General features: G+C 44.9%; 1 pseudogene; it reads left to right on the top strand.

Annotated features, from left to right (window-relative positions):
* The window catches only part of LOC134375258 (rho GTPase-activating protein 20-like), a 100,437-nt pseudogene extending 84,562 nt beyond the window's left edge, over positions 1 to 15,875 (top strand).
* Positions 15,876 to 17,647: the final 1,772 nt, after the last annotated feature.

The following is a 17,647-nucleotide window of genomic DNA, read 5'->3' as shown; positions in this document are numbered from 1 at the left end:
AACAAGATGTTTTCTTTCTTATTTCTCCAATACATATTTGGCATGAGAATAATGATTTAAAATGCTTGTTTTTCCATCAATGTAAGGAATTTCTGCGAAATATTCCTGGAAGCATTTTTTCATCAAATCTCTACGATCACTGGGTCTGTGTAATGGATCAAGGAAACAATGAAGAGAAAATAAATACAATTCAAAGGTAATTATTCTAATTTGGTCATGTCTCACAAATACTTCTACAAAGCTTTTATAAGCTTATCTATTAAAATAAGGACAATTATCAAAGTCATGGTCCCAGGGACCAGTTTGAAAATAGATTTATGCTGGCTTCTGTCATTGTTATTGTTTCTTTCCCTCATCTTATTAACATGGAATACTTGAACATTGTATACCTTCTGTATATCTGAATCTGGTAGGAAATGAAAAGCATTCGTTTACTACCTAATATGTAGGCCCAATCTATAGTTTATGGTCTTAATTTTAGTAAATATCTAACTAACCAGATGACTCCTTATTGTCTTCAGCAACCGAAGTGATACAGAGAAAATGACCTATTTTCTCCCTTCAAGGAACTCACAGTCTGCAGTCTGATAGAGTAAAGTAGATAAATTGTGAATTACAATGCAGTATAATCTGTGCTGTAAAAGATACTAGGAGAAAACCCGAGAATCCCAATATAATTTCTTTGTGTGTGCTTGTTTAGTACAGTTTTTTCTTGAGCAACTTTTAAACATGAGTGCAGATCAATCAGTTGTCTCTCCATCAGACAGAATTTTTCAAGTCTGTAGACAAGTATTAGGTACACTGCTATCAGTTATCTATAACATGTGGAGTAGTAAAATAGCTCAAAGGCTCAGAGCCCCCATAGAAACAGATAACCCAGAAGCATATGCTAGATGACTTATTTGCCATTAAATACACCCAGTAATCTTTTGGTCTGTTTCAAAGCTCTTCATAACTTATCTAACAAAATATACTCATTGTCAGTCCATTGTACTGAAGAAAGACCTCTCTGCTGTTTGTGCAACAGGAGGCAGATTACCTTATTCCCCCCAGGTTGCAGATTCTTATTGAAAAAAGCAGTAGTCATGAATATCAGCTTATCTGTTTTCCAAATGGTAGTAAAAAACATTTTTGGTGAATGATCATTTAAAAATCCTGTATCAAGTTCTGGTCAAGATGGCAGAATAGACGGTCCCCAGCATCTCTTTCTCCCACAAATCAACAAATTTACAACTGTAAAAATGTAACATCAGCCAAGCTGGGGCTGCTGGAGCTCAGGGGAAGAGAAGGAGAGACCTATGGAGTTCATGAAGGTGGGAGAAACCATGATGACAGAAAGAAAAAACTGCTCTGAGCATTTCATGCTGCAGCCACTTTAAGGCTGGAACTGCTGAGTGCATGAAGCAGGAGCCGGTAGAAGCCGCAGCTGTGTCCTTCAGATGGAGTTACTTGGAGGCAGCAGGGAGGAAGAAGAGGGCCTTGGTGGCCCCCAGGAGAGCAAGACCACTAATTGGGTTCCCGTGGAGCCACGCAGGAGGAGCCAGAACAGCTGAAAAAGGGGAGCCATTCAGAGGCCAATGAGTCATCGCAAGGGACCAGTGCAGGCCCCGTCCCATGGGAACTGTTTGGAGCATGGGCAGTGTGAGAGACAGGCCCACCAGGAGAACACTGGGACACAGCAAGGACAGCCGATCTGACCCCCAGTCAGCACAGGACCACTCAGAGGAGACTGGTCCGGAATGCAGAATTGTATGGGGTGCAGTTTGATGGAAGAACTCAGGCCTAGATCATAGTTTCTACACCACCCAGGTGCACCAGGTCTCTGGAGAGGCGGAAGTACCTATAAGGTCAACCATTAAACCCTGAGCTGCAAGAAAAGGCTTCCCTAGGGAAACAGCAACAAAGCAGCAATTTAGCTCAACCACACAGCTCAAGTACTGATTCCCATAGGAAGTGGGATGAAAAGGACAAAAAATTAGTTCCAGCCCAGGCATACCACCAGTGCCTTGGTGTCTGCCAGGGGACATGAGGCATGGAGTGGGGACTGGACCCCCCTCCCACAACCAGGCACACTGTGCCAGCACCTCAGGGCCTGCCTGGGGACCCAAGGCATGGAGAAGGGGACCAGAACCCCCAACCACAACCAGACATACCGCATCAGTTCCTCGGGGCCCACCCGCTGACCTGAAGCATGGAGCCAGGGACCGGAGCCACCTCCCACAACCAGGCACCGCTCCAGTTCCTTGGGGCCCACCTGGGGACCCAAGCTATGGAGCCAGGGACCAGACACTCCTCACAACCAGGCACACCAGCAGCACCAAGAAGCATGCCAAAAACATCACCTCCATGTGGGTGGCCCATCACAGCCGTCACAATAACCATGGCTGCCATGAAAGCAGCTAGATGTCACAACCACCATGCAAATGGTCCACCAGCCCCTGGAATGCACTGACACAAGGAGAGTCACCAGCAGAGATAAAGAAAAGAGGAGGACGTCTCTCTCCACAAAGCCCATTTCAGAGTGACAGAGAAGCATCTGCTCTATGATGATATTGGGGGACCTGATCACACCTCTCAGCATTGGACAGATCATCTAGGCAACAAATCAACAGAGTAACCATTATTCTTTAAGAAGGAGAGAAGAAATCTAGGGTAATTACAGGGGGTATGGGGAGAGATTGGACAAAGGGTGTAAAGAATAATTATGATTTGTAACAATACTTAGGCTAGTAATATTGCTTGGTCAACATATCTCTATGTTGAACCCCCAAAATATGTATAATCAATTTTGATTCAATAAAAATGAAAAAAATATATAAAATCCCTTATGAATGACAAAATGAAAACAGTAGAAAATGTACTATTGTAAGCTTGACATATATGTGAAAGTGATACCAATGAAACAGAGATTTGGGACAAAATTGGCCTTGGAAGCTGGTGTAGCAGAGCATAAGCTTTCAGAATAGACCTGAAAGTCTTAATAGCTAAGGTTTGGGTTCTCACCAAGAGACAGCATTTCTGTGTTGCTACTTGGAAATAAAGAAGCACTTTAAATTTAATCATTGTTAAAGTTTATCAGAAAACTTTGTGGGTTTTGGTTGAGAATATTCTGAAATGTTATAGGATTTGCCTCAGCTAAAACACATTGTACTAGTTTCAGGGAAATTTTTCAGGCAGCACTTTTTTATGGGACATTTTTCTGCATTCTTTTACATTTTCATTGGGTTGTGAAGGCAGTGTACAAAAAAATAAAATAAATCCCCAGTGCTTTTTAAAATTTTCTCTTTCTGTATAGGCAGTCCTCACTTTGTATGGTACCACGTTAACGGAAATTCCTGCATATCTGAACTCTGTTCCTGATTCACCCCCTTGACTTGCACAGTTCCTTATGCAAAGTTAGGGTTGCCCATCTTTACAAGTTTTTTAATGAAATGTTTAAACAGCACATTTTTCTGTCTTTAGGCTATTAGACCAGCTTCCGAGAGCAAATGTTGTTCTCCTAAGGTATCTTTTTGGTGTATTACACAACATCGAACAACAGTCCTCGTGTAACCAGATGACTGCATATAATTTAGCTGTGTGTATCGCTCCAAGCATACTTTGGCCTCCTCTTTCCTCCAGGCCAGAAGTAGAAAGTGAATTTACAAAAAAGGTAAAGAAGTTTCTCATTTTTATGCCCTGGGGGACTGAGTCCCTAATTTGAAACCAAAATTCAGAGCATTAATTCTGAAAGACAGTTTCTTAATTAACTTAAGCACACCTCCTTATAAACTGAGTCTACTGATTATGAAGTGTTTTATCCTATCCTAATAGGCTATAGGAAGGTGATTGTTAAGCAGAAAAGAGATTGCACTTGGATTTCTTCTCTTTTCCCTTTAAGGAGGCTAAACTCTATGACTGACTTAAACCATAAAGTGATAATAAAGCAGTTCATATGATTATTAAATTAAAAAAAAAAACCAAGGACTTTGGAGTTAAACAAGCCAAGGTTTAATTCTCAGCCCCCCATTTGCCAGATGTACAGTCTTAGGCAAAGTCAGTTATACTGAGCCACTATGTCCTCATCTGAAAAATGGAGGTGGTGATAATACTGTAGTTACTTGAAATCACACTCCTGTAGTGCCTGGCAGTTAATAAAGGGTTTGGGGATATTAGTTTCCTTTGCTCCCAACATTCCTCCTGCCCCTTGGCCTCAGCTTCTGGGGTAAGAAACTACAGAAAGGTTCCAGTACATCTCAATGGATGCACAAAGCCCCCTAGTAAACTCTTACCCCCACAAGCACTTTCAGTTCGGAAGCTTATGGAAGGCAACAGTGGATAAGCTAGTCAGACAAGTGCATAGGTAGACACTAGTCAGGAAAAACACAAATGTTCTTTCTAGCTGTCTCTGTCCTTCACAATATACCCACAGAGGAGCCCTCTTCCCAAGCTTAGGACAAGCTGTCCTTTACGCAAGAAGTACTTTGCATAAGTCTTTATCTTGTAATAATACTTTACAAATTTTAATAACAAAATATATTTCTTCATCCCAAACACCCTATAGAGAATACTTGAAATTATCCTAATTTTACAAACAGAGCTATTGGTATAAAATGTTAGCATTAAGCCAAGTACACAAATAATTTTAGGCCACTGATTAAAATTAAGTTCTATGTCCAAACTTCTCTTGAAAGTATTTTTTAGGGGAAAATTTTGTATACTTTTAAAGCATATAAATTTCTCAGGATACTTTAGTATTTTTTGTTAAAATCAAGATTCACATAAAATGTGATTTATAAACACGTTATATGAAAAGTAGCAGTTCATTCTCCCTTTTTTACAGGTTCCCCTGCTTGTACAGTTTCTGATTGAAAATTGCTGCACGATATTTGGTGAAGAAATTACTTCCCTCTTAGGAGAGACTTCAGTGAGATGTGACACTAGAGAGAATGCCTCAGGTATTGTGAATAATTGGGTTGGTTTTTGTGAGAAAGAGAGATTTTGTCTGTGAAGATGCTGGGACAGTGGTTGCCCAGAAGCCCACAGCAGCTGAGGTGAAAGAGGCCTCTGACCTGGGTCACTGGGGCCCAGGGCCTCTGTTCCTTCCTTAGAAGTCCTGCTATATAGGTCAGGGTATATTAGCAGTGTGGTGGGGTTAAGAAATGTGTAAGATGAGGTCCCAGCCTTCAAGAAATGTTTAATGGCAGCGTGCTGGGGCATTATAGTTTGAAGCTTTTTTTTTTTTTTTTTTAGTAAAACTTTATGAAGAATCCTACTATATATAATAGAATTGCTGTTGTTAAAACTAGGGTAGAAGGCCCAGAGGCAGTAGATGCAGACCTGTTTTTTGTTCTTGTTTTCCTTTTTCTCCTTCCTCTTACTGGTCCCCGAGACACCTCAGGATTCTAGTGTGCTATGAAACAGTTTGAAAACTAGCATCATTTTGTGGGGGAAGTGCTGAATTCAAAGACATACAACCTTCCAGAATTCCTCTACTGCCAGTTATGTCATCCTTGACCAATTATTCTATGCCACTGAACATCAGTATCTTCATCTGTAAAATGTGGAAAACAATAAAATCTAACTTAATGATTATTGTAAAGGTTAACTAAGGTAATGGATATTAAAGAACTTTGTAAAAGAGGAACTAATAGGGTTAGTAAATGGTTTCCCCAAGACTACAGTTAATCATGTATAAACACCAACAATCCATGTTGAAGGCAGTCTTATTTGGAATCTGGGTATACCTAGTATTAATTCCCTTATGCTGTTGTTTTGGTTTGGGTTTTTTTTTTTTTTTTTTTTTTTTTTTTCAGGCTTTTTTATTTATTTATTTTTTTTATTTATTTTTTTTTAAATTTTATTTTGTCGATATACATTGTAGCTGATTAATGCTCCCCATCACCAAAACCTCCCTCCCTTCTCCCTCCCCCCCTCCCCCCCAACAATGTCCTTTCTGTTTGTTTGTTGTATCAACTTCAAATAATTGTGGTTGTTATATCTTCTTCCTCCCCGCCCCCCGGTTTGTGTGTGTATGTGTGTATGTGTGTGTGTGAATTTATATATTAATTTTTAGCTCCCTCCAATAAGTGAGAACATGTGGTATTTCTCTTTCTGTGCCTGACTTGTTTCACTTAATATAATTCTCTCAAGGTCCATCCATGTTGCTGCAAATGGCAGTATTTCATTCATTTTTATAGCTGAGTAGTATTCCATTGTGTAGATGTACCACATTTTCCGTATCCACTCATCTGATGATGGGCATTTGGGCTGGTTCCAGCTCTTGGCTATTGTAAAGAGTGCTGCGATGAACATTGGGGAACAGGTATACCTTCGACTTGATGATTTCCATTCCTCTGGGTATATTCCCAACAGTGGGATGGCTGGGTCGTATGGTAGATCTATTTGCAATTGTTTAAGGAACCTCCATACCATTTTCCATAGAGGCTGCACCATTTTGCAGTCCCACCAACAATGTATGAGAGTTCCTTTTTCTCCGCAGCCTCGCCAGCATTTATCGTTCATAGTCTTTTGGATTTTAGCAGACACACTGACCAATGGAATAGAATAGAGAATCCAGAAATCAACCCACACACTTACTGCCATCTGATCTTTGACAAAGGCACCAAACCTATTCACTGGGGAAGGGACTGCCTCTTCAGCAAGTGGTGCTGGGATAACTGGATATCGATATGCAGGAGAATGAAACTAGATCCATACCTCTCACCGTATACTAAAATCAACTCAAAATGGATTAAGGGTTTTTTTTTTTAACCTTTTCATGGTCTTATAACATTTTCACTGTTTTGAGAAAACCTTAAGAAACGTTTTGTCAGGAACTGAGATAAGTTTAGTACAGTATACCCCAACAGTTTATTTTTCTTCTGCACTAACAATTGAGAAGATTGTGACAGAATCTTTCTTTCCTGAGAGTAGAGATTTGAACACTCTATGTGAAAAGAGAATTTAACTAAGCACCATAGTTTGTGTTTAAGGCAGCTTGGGCTATATTTATGGTAAGTAAATATGTTAACCATGGTCTGGTTTTTTTTTTGACAGCTATCTCTTGCTTCCAACCAAGTGACTCTTCCCATGACAGCTTGGAAAATGAAGTAAATGGGGATGTGGATGCTCCATGTAGTGACTTGGCAAATAAACTTGACCAGAGTAGCAGAAGGATGGACTCTGTCTTAACCCTCAGTGACCATAGTCTTGACCAGCCTAAGGCCGAAGGCCTTGACCAGCTTGAGGCTGAAGACCTTGACCAGCCTGAGATGGAAGACCTTGACCAGCCTGAGGTTGAAGGCCTTGACCAGCCTGGGGCGGAAGGCCTTGACCAGCCTCAGGTCGAAGGCCTTGACCAGCCTGAGGCCGAAGGGCTTGACCAGCCTGAGATGGAAGACCCTGACCAGCCTGAGATGGAAGGCCCTCACCAGCGTGAGATGGAAGACCCTGACCAGCCTCAGGCCGAAGCCCGTGACCAGCCTGAGGCGGAAGACCTTGACCAGCCTGAGATGGAAGACCTTGACCAGCCTGAGGTCGAAGGCCTTGACCAGCCTGAGGGTGAAGGCCTTGACCAGCCTGAGATGGAAGACCTTGATCAGCCTGAGATGGAAGGCCCTGACCAGCGTGAGATGGAAGACCCTGACCAGCCTCAGGCCGAAGGCCGTGACCAGCCTGAGGCAGAAGGCCTTGACCAGCCTGAGGCCGATGGCCTTGAACAGCCTGAGGTCGAAGGCCTTGACCAGCCTGAGATGGAAGACCTTGACCAGCCTGAGGCAGAATGCCTTGACCACCCTGAGGCCGAAGGCCCTGACCAGCCTGAGGCCGAAGGCCCTGACCAGCCTCAGTTCGAAGGCCCTGACCAGCCTCAGGCCGTAGGCCCTGAACAGCCTCAGGTCGAAGGCCCTGACCAGCCTGAGGCCGAAGGCCTTGACCAGCCTGAGATTGAAGACCCTGACCAGCTTGAGGTCGAAGACCCTGACCAGCCTGAGGCCGAAGGCCTTGACCAGCCTGAGGCGGATGGCCTTGACCAGCCCGAGGTCAAAGGCCTTGACCAGCCTGAGGCGGATAGCCTTGACCAGCCTGAGGCCAAAGGCCTTGACCAGCCTGAGATGGAAGTCCTTGACCAGCCTGAGGTCAAAGGCCTTGACCAGCCTGAGATGGAAGACCTTGACCAGCCTCAGGTCGAAGGCCCTGACCACCCTCAGGCTGAAGGCCATGAACAGCCTCAGGTCGAAGGCTCTGACCAGCCTGAGGCCGAAAGCCCTTACCAGCCTGAGGCCGAAGGCCTTGAGCAGCCTGAGGCGGATAGCCTTGACCAGCCTGAGGCCGAAGGCCTTGAGCAGCCTGAGGCGGATAGCCTTGACCAGCCTGAGGCCGAAGGCCTTGAGCAGCCTGAGATCGAAGACCCTGACCAGGTTGAGGTCGAAAACCCTGACCAGCCTCAGGTCGAAGGCCCTGACCAGCCTGAGGCCGAAGGCCCTGACCAGGCTGAGGCCAAAAGCCTTGACCACCCTGAGGCGGAAGGCCTTGACCAGCCTGAGGTTGAAGGCCTAGACCAGCCTGAGATGGAAGACCTTTACCAGCCTGAGGCCAAAGGCCTTGACCAGCCTGCGATGGAAGACCCTGACCAGCCTGAAGCCAAAGGCCTTTACCAGCCTCAGGTCAAAGGCCTTGACCAGCCTGAGGCTGAAGTCCTTGACCAGCCTGAAATGGAAGGCCTTGACCAGCCTGAGGTCGAAGGCCTTGACCAGCCTGAGGCCGAGGACCCTGACCGGCCTCAGGTTGAAGGCCCTCACCAGCTTGAGGCTGATGGCCTTGACCAGCCTGAGATGGAAGACCCTGACCAGCCTCAGGCCGAAGGCCCTGACCAGCCTCAGGCGAACGGTCTTGACCAGCCTGAGGCCGAAAGCCTTGACCAGCCTGAGGTCGAAGGCCTTGACCAGCCTGAGGTCGAAGGCCTTGACCAGCCTGAGATGGAAGACTTTTACCAGCCTGAGGCCGAAAGCCTTCACCAGCCTGAGGCGAAAGGCCTTGACCAGCCTGAGGTCGAAGGCCTTGACCAGCCTGAGATGGAAGACCTTGACCAGCCTGAGATGGAAGACCTTGACCAGCCTGGGATGGAAGACCCTGACCAGCCTCACGCCGAAGGCCCTGACCAGCCTCAGGTTGAAGGCCGTGACCAGCCTGAAGTGGATGGCCTTGGCCAGCCTGAGGCGGAAGGCCTTGACCAGCCTGAGGCCGATGGCCTTGAACAGCCTGAGGTCAAAGGCCTTGACCAGCCTGAGATGGAAGACCTTGACCAGCCTGAGGCCGAAGGCCCTGACCACCCTGAGGCCAAAGGCCCTGACCAGCCTCAGTTCAAAGGCCCTGACCAGCCTCAGGCCGAAGGCTCTGACCAGCCTGAGGCCGAAGGCGTTGAGCAGCCTGAGATGGAAGACCCTGACCAGCTTGAGGTCGAAGACCTTGACCAGCCTCAGGCCGAAGACCCTGACCAGCCTCAGGTCGAAGGCCTTGAGCAGCCTGAGGAGGACGGCCTTGACCAGCCTGAGGTCGAAGGCCTTGAGGAGCCTGAGGTGGATACCCTTGACCAGCCTGAGATGGAAGGCCTTGACAAGCCTGAGGTCGAAGGCCTTGACCAGCCTGAGATGGGAGACCTTGACCAGTCTGATGCCGAAGGCCTTGACCAGCCAGAGGCCGAAGACCCTGACCAGCCTGAGGCCGAAGGCGCTGACCAGCCTGAGGCCGAAGGCGCTGACCAGCCTGAGGCCGAAGGCCCTTACCAGCCTCAGGTTGAAGGCCCTGACCAGCCTCAGGCCGAAGGCCCTGAACAGTCTGAGGCCGAAAGCCCTTACCAGCCTGAGGCCGAAGGCCTTGAGCAGCCTGAGATGGAAGACCCTGACCAGCTTGAGGTCGAAGACCCTGACCAGCCTCTGGCCGAAGGTCCTGACCAGCCTCAGGTCGAAGGCCCTGACCAGCCTCAGGCCGAAGACTCTGACCAGCCTCAGGTCGAAGGCCCTGACCAGCCTGAGGTGGAAGGCCTTGACCAGCCTGAGCTGGAAGGCCTTGACCAGCCTGAGGCCGAAGACCCTGACCAGCCTGAGGCCGAAAGCCCTGACCAGCCTGAGGCCAAAGGCCTTGACCAGCCTGAGATAGAAGACCCTGACCAGCTTGAGGTCAAAGACCCTGACCAGTCTCAGGCCGAAGACCCTGACCAGCCTGAGGTTGAAGGTCCTGACCAGCCTCAGGTGGATGGCCCTGACCAGTCTGAGGCCGAAAGCCTTGACGAGCCTGAGGCTGACGGCCTTGACCAGGCTGAGATGGAAGTCCCTGACCAGCCTGAGGTCGAAGGCCCTGACCAGCCGCAGGCCCAAGGCCTTGACCAGCCTGAGGCCGAAGGCACTGACCAGCTTGAGGCGGACGGCCTTGACCAGCCTCAGGTTGAAGGCCCTGACCAGCCTGAGGTGTATAGCCTTGACCAGTCTGAGGCCGAAGGCCTTGACCAGCCTGAGCTGGAAGGCCTTGACCAGCCTGAGGCCGAAGACCCTGACCAGCCTGAGGCCGAAAGCCTTGACCAGCCTGACATAGAAGACCCTGACCAGCTTGAGGTCGAAGACCCTGACCAGCCTGAGGTTGAAGGCCTTGACCAGCCTCAGGTGGATGGCCCTGACCAGCCTGAGGCCAAAAGCCTTGACCATCCTGAGGCCGAAGGCCTTGACCAGTCTCAGGTCGAAGGCCTTGACGAGCCTGAGGCTGAAGGCCTTGACCAGCCTGAGATGGAAGGCCTTGACCAGCCTGAGATGGAAGACCCTGACCAGCCTGAGGTCGAAGGCCCTGACCAGCCGCAGGCCGAAGGCCTTGACCAGCCTGAGGCCGAAAGCACTGACCAGCCTGAGGCGGACGGCCTTGACCAGCCTCAGGTCGAAGGCCCTGACCAGCCTGAGGCCGAAGGCCCTGACCAGGCTGAGGCTGAAAACCTTGATCAGTCTGAGGCAGAAGGCCTTGACCAGCCTGACGTCGAAAGCCTTGACCAGCCTGAGATGGAAGACCATTACCAGCCTGAGGCCAAAGGCCTTGACCAGCCTGAGATGGAAGACCTTGACCAGCCTGAGGCCGAAGGCCTTGACCAGCCTGAGGCCGAAGGCCTTGACCAGCCTGAGGCCGAAGGCCTTGACCAGCCTGAAGCGGAAGGCCTTGACCAGCCTGAAGCGGAAGGCCTTGACCAGCCTGAGGCCGAAGGCCTTGACCAGCCTGAGGCTGAAATCCTTAACCAGCCTGAAATGGAAGGCCTTGACCAGCCTGAGGTCGAAGGCCTTGACCAGCCTGAGGCCGAGGACCCTGACCCGCTGCAGGCTGTGGACCCTGACCAGCCTCATGTCGAAGGCCCTGACCAGCTTGAGGCTGATGGCCTCGAGCAGCCTGAGATGGAATACCTTGACCAGCCTGAGGTTGAAGGCTTTTTAACCCCGAGTGACTTTGACTTAGATCAGTCTAAAGATGAAGACATTCAAAGGAACCAGCCTCTTGAATCCAAGCTGATGACCGCTATAGTGATGTACAGAGAGGCTCTTCCACTGCAGGAGCATTTCAGTGCCCCATCTGACTTGTGCTCACCCAGCTACCTGTCCTCAGATGCAACAGATGCTCCAAAAACCCTGAGTCGACTCCAGCGCTGCTCGAAGCCCTGCACCAACTATCTAGATTCTAAGCTTTCCTCTCTCAAGGAGTTTTATCAGAAAAAGTTATGCAAGTCCAGCCATGTTGCAATTTTCTCTCAAAAAGATGAGGATTATCTGAAGCAGAATCAATCTCTCCAGGAAGGGGATAAGACATGTTTTAAACAGAGTTCAGTCACAAGCACTAATGTCAGCAAGAAAAATGCCACCAATCAAAACATTAAGAAGAAAAGCATGTCTGGTACTGAAGGAAATCATGAAAAACTTTTCCCTAAGTCCAAGATATGTTTTAAACAGAGTTCAGTCACAAGCACTAATGTCAGCAAGGAAAATGCCACCAATCAAAACATTAAGAAGAAAAGCATGTCTGGTACTGAAGCAAATCATGAAGAACTTTTCCCTAAGTCCAAGATATGTTTTAAACAGAGTTCAGTCACAAGCACTAATGTCAGCAAGGAAAATGCCACCAATCAAAACATTAAGAAGAAAAGCATGTCTGGTACTGAAGCAAATCATGAAGAACTTTTCCCTAAGTCCAAGATATGTTTTAAACAGAGTTCAGTCACAAGCACTAATGTCAGCAAGGAAAATGCCACCAATCAAAACATTAAGAAGAAAAGCATGTCTGGTACTGAAGCAAATCATGAAGAACTTTTCCCTAAGTCCAAGATATGTTTTAAACAGAATTCAGTCACAAGAACTAATGTCAGCAAGGAAAATGCCACCAATCAAAACATTAAGAACAAAAGCATGTCTGGTACTGAAGGAAATCATGAAAAACTTTTCCCTAAGTCCAAGATATGTTTTAAACAGAGTTCAGTCACAAGCACTAATGTCAGCAAGGAAAATGCCACCAATCAAAACATTAAGAAGAAAAGCATGTCTGGTACTGAAGGAAATCATGAAAAACTTTTCCCTAAGTCCAAGATATGTTTTAAACAGAGTTCAGTCACAAGCACTAATGTCAGCAAGGAAAATGCCACCAATCAAAACATTAAGAAGAAAAACATGTCTGGTACTGAAGCAAATCATGAAAAACTTTTCCCTAAGTCCAAGATATGTTTTAAACAGAGTTCAGTCACAAGCACTAATGTCAGCAAGGAAAATGCCACCAATCAAAACATTAAGAAGAAAAGCATGTCTGGTACTGAAGGAAATCATGAAAAACTTTTCCCTAAGTCCAAGATATGTTTTAAACAGAGTTCAGTCACAAGCACTAATGTCAGCAAGGAAAATGCCACCAATCAAAACATTAAGAAGAAAAGCATATCTGGTACTGAAGCAAATCATGAAAAACTTTTCCCTAAGTCCAAGATATGTTTTAAACAGAGTTCAGTCACAAGCACTAATGTCAGCAAGAGAAATGCCACCAATCAAAACATTAAGAAGAAAAGCATGTCTGGTACTGAAGGAAATCATGAAAAACTTTTCCCTAAGTCCAAGATATGTTTTAAACAGAGTTCAGTCACAAGCACTAATGTCAGCAAGGAAAATGCCACCAATCAAAACATTAAGAAGAAAAGCATGTCTGGTACTGAAGCAAATCATGAAGAACTTTTCCCTAAGTCCAAGATATGTTTTAAACAGAGTTCAGTCACAAGCACTAATGTCAGCAAGAAAAATGCCACCAATCAAAACATTAAGAACAAAAGCATGTCTGGTACTGAAGGAAATCATGAAAAACTTTTCCCTAAGTCCAAGATATGTTTTAAACAGAGTTCAGTCACAAGCACCAATGTCAGCAAGAAAAATGCCACCAATCAAAACATTAAGAACAAAAGCATGTCTGGTACTGAAGGAAATCATGAAAAACTTTTCCCTAAGTCCAAGCCAGTGTCCTTTTCTGTGGCATCATATAGTCATATGTCCTCACAAGATCATTCCAGGAACCAGCCCTTTGATGAAGATACATCGGGATACTCCCTGCCACACACAACAGGTACCCTCAAGAGTTCAAGGACACACTGGCACTGCTCAGAGCCCAACATAGATAACCAGCACTGCAAACTGATCTATCTCAGGGGGATTGATTCAAAGAAACATAAAACCAGCTGTGAAGCTGGTCTCTTGCAGGGAGAGGAGGATTATCTCAAACAGCATAAGTCTTTGCAAATGGAGGGTCAAAAGCTTATTAATCAGAGTTTGGTCATGGGGATTGAGTTGGGCAAGAGTAGTGCCACAAACCAAAACTCTGAGAAGGTTTTACCCCCAAGATTAAGCCTTTGCCCAAAGACTAGCTGTTCCAGCTTATCCTCCCCAGGCACTTCCGCATCTGGCTCATCAGCGAGCTGTCAGGACAGTCCTTTTTCTCAGATTTCTGAACATTCCGTGTTTACACCCACTGAAACTCCCTCTCCAATAGATTGCAATTTTCAGGCTCAAAGAAAACAGGGAGAGCTTTCTTCTGACTTTAGCAGTTCCAACTTCATTTCTGGAATGCCTGGTCCGTCATCAGGGCAGGGCAGCAGCCACCTCGTCAATACAAATAAGGATAGTGTAGGGTGGCATTCACGAATGCGTTCTATAACTCTTCACCTCAACACATGGTTGAGAAATGGTATAGCCAGTTTGAGAAACTGGTCCCTCAAAACGAAAGCAAAGGCAGCCAGGCCAGAGGAAAATAAAATAGGTTCTCTAAAAGGACTTTCAGAGCCACCTCCTCATGCTTCTGGTGTTGCAGAAGCCAACTCACTGGAAGAGAGACAGAAAGACATGCCCATGAAGGCAGTGGAAGGACTTGGTACTGTGCAGACAACCCATTCATATAATTCTTCTCCCTCCCAGGAATCAGAGAGACACAGCAGCTCTCCATTCAGCCTAGTAGACAGCGCACTCAAACTGTGTATGAAGTCCCACAAGGAAGTCAAGCTTGTAGGTCAGGGCTTTTCTAGAGTTCTGCGTTGGGGAAGAGCCTCAGCCGGCTATCAGAGAATGGAGGATATGGCCAGCCCAGACATTTAACCAAAGACATTTAACCACAATGAGGATCCGACATCTACAAGAACAAGAACTGGGCTAATAATATAAAGATGATAGTTATGACCCCTTTGTACAAGATATCTGGGATAGGTAGCATAAGGATAATTATTGCTAATACTTATGAATTATTGCTAATACTTTCATGAATTTGAAAATGCATGATGTAAAATCACAAGCAGAGCCCCATTTAAATCAGTCATCTTACTTTTAGCCTGAGCTATACCTTACTGTTACCTAGTGACAAATGTGACTTATGGTATCTGCTGGTTTTGAGGCAAAAAGAATTATGTCTTTAAAGCTACTTTTGCAAGTTTAAGGTCAAAGAGGGAAACAAGCTACACAACCTACAACAGGATCTTCCAAATAAATTGAATGTGTCAGCCATCTGGAATTCTTATAAAAATTGATAAATTCCCCCAAATTTAAAGATAATAAAAGCATATACTTAATTTAGCATACTACTGAAACTGCCTATAAGACTTTAAAGGCAGTAAAAGTATTAGTCATTTCTGAATCCTAAATGCCTGTATTTTACTTTCCTGCCAGTTTATTCAGTAAAAACTCAAAATGGGTTTTAAACATTGGTTTTAGTAAAAGAAACCATAAAAATGTATTTGAGCCTGCACCATATATATAATTAAGAAAAAACTTTTGAAGATCTTTATGTCTTATTTCCTGTTTTCTTTAGATGTCAAAATATTTGTCAGCAGTTATATTTTCTCTTTCACTAATCTATCTTCTGTATGTAACAACTAGCAAAACCTGAAGAAAATGTAATTATCAAGAAATTTTATTAAAACCCTACTACAGCCTGGCAGTTCTATGCCACCCTTCTGGGGCTCACCTGCTGATTATGTGTTGAGAGGATAGGTCACCTTCACTGTGTTGGTGGGCAATTGGTGGGTTCATTGCCAAGGATGCATCAGGTTTTAAAAGTAGGATGAATTCTGTGATGGAGATCTCGATGAGAAAATTGGTTCGTTATCTGAATTTCCGTAGATAAATGGACTGTACTTCAATCTGGGATTTGTCACTATAGGAATGATAGAAGCATGGGGCATGAAGAGTTCATGCTACAAAGGGAAATGACTATGGTGAGAACACAGATCACCACAAAATAGAAAGCAGGAAAGGAAACTGAGTAGGCCAAGTTGAGGAAACAAGGAGTTTATTGTACTTGACGAAAAGCAAACCCTGATGAATGACAGCCAATAAACGTTAAATGTATGAACTGTATAACTCTGCCATCTCATTTCTTCTCTTCTACCTACTAGTTCCTCGAAGACCCTAGCTCAATTAACACTGGTAAAAAAAGGTTATCTACCCTTGCTCTGGTCTTTCATGGTGCCAGGCACATTACAGCACCTAGGTGAGCTCTTGCATATTTACTATTCAGTTTTTCTGATTTTCTGCAAACCAAAACAGTAAATGTTAATCCAGTCTAGTCTCAGTGTCTGTGTGTTTGGAACAGTTCAGTGAGTGATTATCCTCAAGTTCTCCCCTAACTACATTTTCTGGGGAGGAGAGTGGAAAGGCCATGCACTTCAATATAATATTTAGTAAGTATACCGTCCCCTCACCACCTCAGATTTTATTACTCTGGGAAAAACAAATCTTGATCATGAAAAACGAAAGTAGCCAACTTAATATATCTGGAAGCCTTACATAGATAATATTCCTGACCTAAGAAAGGAATATTTTCTCTACAGCATAAACAAATGAGTTTAATTATGGAATGTATTGAGGACTTAATATTAAGTAATTCATTATTTCAATTGCCTGTACTAAGTATGATGGTTAATTTTATATTTCAATTTGATTTGCCATGGGGTGCCCAAATTAAATATTATTTTTGAGTATGTCCATGAGGGTGTTTCAAGACAAGATTAGCATTTGAATCAGTAGATTCAGTAATATAAGTTGCCTTCCCCTATATGGGTGGGCATCATCCAGTTTATGGAGGGCTTAAATAGAGCAAAAGGCTGAGGAAGGAAGAATTCGCCCCTTCTTTTCCTGCCTTCCAGGTGGACTGGGACATTCACCTCATCTTCTGTTCTTACACTGGGATTTACACTACCTGCTTCCCTGCGTGTCAGCCCTTCCTATTCAGACTAAGTTTCATGACTGGCATTTTCCAGGGCCTCCAGCTTGCAGATGGCAGATCGTGAGACGACTTAGTCTCCATAATGTTGTGAGCCAATTCCTTATTATAAATCATATTATGTATACAAGTATACATAACATATAAAATTATAAAATCTCTCAGTGCTGTTTCTCTGGAGAAACTTGACTAATACACTAAGGAAAAGTTGCATTAATAGATGATAGGTTGATACAAAATATACATTAAGGCAAATTAGTATTAGTAAACAGGCACTTTCTTATAATGTTATAATTTATTTTAATGTGTATATTAGCATGATTTTCATGGTTACAAGTTCTCTACTCATTAGTCTAAAAGTCAGTATCAATGCCATTATTTAACATGTGTTTGGAGAATCCAGAACAATTTGAAAAGAGAAAGAAAATTGAGATATAAAGATTATAAACATTGCCATTGTTTTCTGAAACTGAGAAAAACACTATGATTCACCAAAATATCTAGGAACAAAGTAAACACTTGGAACAGTAGATATAAAAAGGATACCACTGGGCCAGCCCCGTGGCGCACTCGGGAGAGTGCAGCGCTTGGGAGCGCAGCGGCACTCCTGCCGCGGGTTCGGATCCTATATAGGAATGGCCGATGTGCTCACTGGCTGAGCGCGGTGTGGGTGACACCAAGCCAAGGGTTGCAATCCCCCTTACCGGTCACAAAAAGACAAAAAAAAAAAAAAAAAAAAAAAGGATACCACTACTTTTGTTATGAAATATTCACGAGAACGAAGCATGAAAACAGAGGAAAAAGAAAGAGAAGGCAGTAGCTTTAAGAATTTCAAGCACAACAGGTAACGAACATAATTAAAGCAATGCCATACTAGTGAATTTACAGACAGACAAAACAGAGTAGTATA

The sequence above is a fragment of the Cynocephalus volans genome, chromosome 4, assembly GCF_027409185.1.
Source record: "Cynocephalus volans isolate mCynVol1 chromosome 4, mCynVol1.pri, whole genome shotgun sequence".
Taxonomy (NCBI): Eukaryota; Metazoa; Chordata; class Mammalia; order Dermoptera; family Cynocephalidae; genus Cynocephalus; species Cynocephalus volans.
The sequence above is the reverse complement of the archived record's forward strand: the minus strand, read 5'-3'. Positions and strand labels throughout refer to the sequence as shown.